This window comes from Oncorhynchus keta, chromosome 19 (assembly GCF_023373465.1).
Source record: "Oncorhynchus keta strain PuntledgeMale-10-30-2019 chromosome 19, Oket_V2, whole genome shotgun sequence".
Taxonomy (NCBI): Eukaryota; Metazoa; Chordata; class Actinopteri; order Salmoniformes; family Salmonidae; genus Oncorhynchus; species Oncorhynchus keta.
The window spans coordinates 7,176,919-7,179,926 of record NC_068439.1 but is presented as its reverse complement, the minus strand read 5'-3'; the positions used below and the strand labels follow the sequence as shown (position 1 = coordinate 7,179,926).

Here is a 3,008-nt window from a genome sequence, read left to right as displayed (position 1 = left end):
CGGCTAGCCTTGTACCACTGCTAGATATCTATCTTTAGGGGGTTAAAGGAGATAGTGACTGACTCCTAGATATCTATCTTTAGGGGGTTAAGGAGATAGTTACTGACTCCTAGATATCTATCTTTAGGGGGTTAAGGAGATAGTTACTGACTCCTAGATATCTATCTTTAGGGGGTTAAGGAGATAGTTACTGACTCCTAGATATCTATCTTTAGGGGGTTAAGGAGATAGTGACTGACTCCTAGATATCTATCTTTAGGGGGTTAAGGAGATAGTGACTGACTCCTAGATATCTATCTTTAGGGGGTTAAAGGAGATAGTGACTGACTCCTAGATATCTATCTTTAGGGGGTTAAAGGAGACACTGACGGCTAGCCTTGTACCACTGCTTGATATCTATCTTTAGGGGGTTAAGGAGATAGTGACTGACTCCTAGATATCTATCTTTGGGGGGTTAAAGGAGATAGTGACTGACTCCTAGATATCTATCTTTAGGGGGTTAAAGGAGACACCGGCGGCTAGCCTTGTACCACTGCTAGATATCTATCTTTAGGGGGTCCAAAAGGCTCCAGGACATCACAGTCTACTGCTCCAATCCCTACATAGCCAACCAGCCATCAGTAAACCATATTCTGTACCTTGTGAAATCTTGGATGTGCCATCTTGGATTTTTTTGGTGGAATACTCTATTGAAGCATAAAGAGAAGGGCAGAGACTTTCAGGGAGGGACAAAGACCTTATCATTAACAAGAGGATATATAAACACACACATATGCACACAGGCACAGTCAGAGTCGCAGTGTAAATAAGTGAGCGAGCTGAGTATTTTCTCATCAGGCAACTACAAGGCCAGCTCTGGTCCTCCAGGATATAGAACACACAACAACAATAACAAATGTGCTTCTGTTCCACTAGAAATGTCTTCTTTTAGTATGAGGCAAATAAAAAAAATGTTGTTGATAAAGTGGGTATTGAAAATAAAGAAGTTGAAAAAGGAGATTTTAAAAAAAATGCAGAGCTGTACTTTCCATGTCTATAGACCTTAGTCTGACTTCAGTTGATCTCATAATATATTTTCTATACAGGGGTATGTGGTAGGAACATATTCTGTATAAATATATAGATGGCATGTTGTAAAGTTCTAACATAAAATGTGTACATAAAAGGTGTTTTTATTCCTTTTTAATTGTTCAGTGAAGCTGAAATTGGGTGTGTTGTCTCTCTCAGAAATACCATGGCTTGGCTTGGACCATTGGACTTGCTGTAGTGAGTCATAGGTTTAAAAAAAATTAAATTAAAATAAAAACTCATCTTGGCGAATGAAACGGCGGGAGGGGCGGGACTAGGGGTGAGCTGTCCATTTGCTTGTTATTTTGTACATTTTGTGCAACAATAAAACTTGTCCATTTATTACATTCAACCAATGAGGTGTGGTGTCTGTGTTTGACTCTGTGCCAGGTTTGAGGAACAAAGAGTTTAATAATTGGTTGCATCTCAAACCTAGATAATCTTAGATATCTTGGATAACCTAGAGAATCTTGTTTCTCGTGGTCTGAGAGTCCTTAACTTCTTGACATCCCTTAAGGTGCCTGTTGACAAACTCAAAGTGGACTGTCATGTGCATTTTACTGAAAAGTGGCTTCCGTCTGGCCACTCTACCATGAAGGCCTGTTGTGGTGGAGTGCTGCCGAGATGGTTGTCCTTCTGGAAGGTTCTCCCATCTCCACAGAGGAACTCTGGAGCTCTGTCAGTGTGACCATCAGGTTCTTGGTCACCTCCCTGACCAAGGCCCTTCTCCCCACGATTGCTCAGTTTGTCCGGGCGGATAGTTCTAAGAAGAGTCTTGTTTTCGCTTTATCAATATGGGGTATTGTATGTAGATTGATAATTTTTTTCACATTTTCTTAATCAATTTTAGAATAAGTCTGTAACGTTACAAAATATGGAAAAAGTCAAGGGGTCTGAATACTTTCTAAATGCACTGTAGATATCCACCTCAATTACCTTGTTTCCCTGTGTATATAGCCAAGTTATTACCTCGTACCCCTGCACGTTAACTCAGTACTGGCACCCTGTATATAGCCATGTTATCATTACTCATTATCTCAGTACTGGTACCCCTGTATATAGCTATGTTATCATTACTCATTATCTCAGTACTGGCACCCTGTGTATAAAGCCATGTTATCATTACTCATTATCTCAGTACTGGTACCCTGTATACTATATAGCCATGTTATCATTACTCATTATCTCAGTACTGGCACCCCTGTATATAGCCATGTTATCATTAATCATTATCTCAGTACTGGTACCCCTGTATATAGCTATGTTATCATTACTCATTATCTCAGTACTGGTACCTTGTATACTGTATAGCCATGTTATCATTACTCATTATCTCAGTACTGGCACCCTGTGTATAAAGCCATGTTATCATTACTCATTATCTCAGTACTGGTACCCTGTATACTATATAGCTATGTTATCATTACTCATTATCTCAGTACTGGCACCCTGTGTATAAAGCCATGTTATCATTAATCATTATCTCAGTACTGGTACCCCTGTATATAGCTATGTTATCATTACTCATTATCTCAGTACTGGTACCTTGTATACTGTATAGCCATGTTATCATTACTCATTATCTCAGTACTGGCACCCTGTGTATAAAGCCATGTTATCAATACTCATTATCTCAGTACTGGTACCCCTGTATATAGCCATGTTATCATTACTCATTATCTCAGTACTGGTACCCTGTATACTGTATAGCCATGTTATCATTACTCATTATCTCAGTACTGGTACCCCTGTATATAGCCATGTTATCATTACTCATTATCTCAGTACTGGTACCCCTGTATATAGCCATGTTATCATTACTCATTATCTCAGTACTGGTACCCCTGTATATAGCCATGTTATCATTACTCATTATCTCAGTACTGGTACCCCTGTATATAGCCATGTTATCATTACTCATTATCTCAGTACTGGTACCC

The 3,008-nt window shown here is 39.3% G+C and overlaps 1 pseudogene across 1 annotated transcript in view; it reads left to right on the top strand.

Moving 5' to 3' along the window:
• The window catches only part of LOC118376067 (CYFIP-related Rac1 interactor A-like), an 87,163-nt pseudogene extending 85,743 nt beyond the window's left edge, over window positions 1-1,420 (top strand). Inside the window, exon 12 of the transcript XR_008069963.1 lies at window positions 1-1,420. This exon is cut by the window's left edge and continues 1,456 nt beyond it. The product of XR_008069963.1 is annotated as a CYFIP-related Rac1 interactor A-like (transcript).
• Window positions 1,421-3,008: the final 1,588 nt, after the last annotated feature.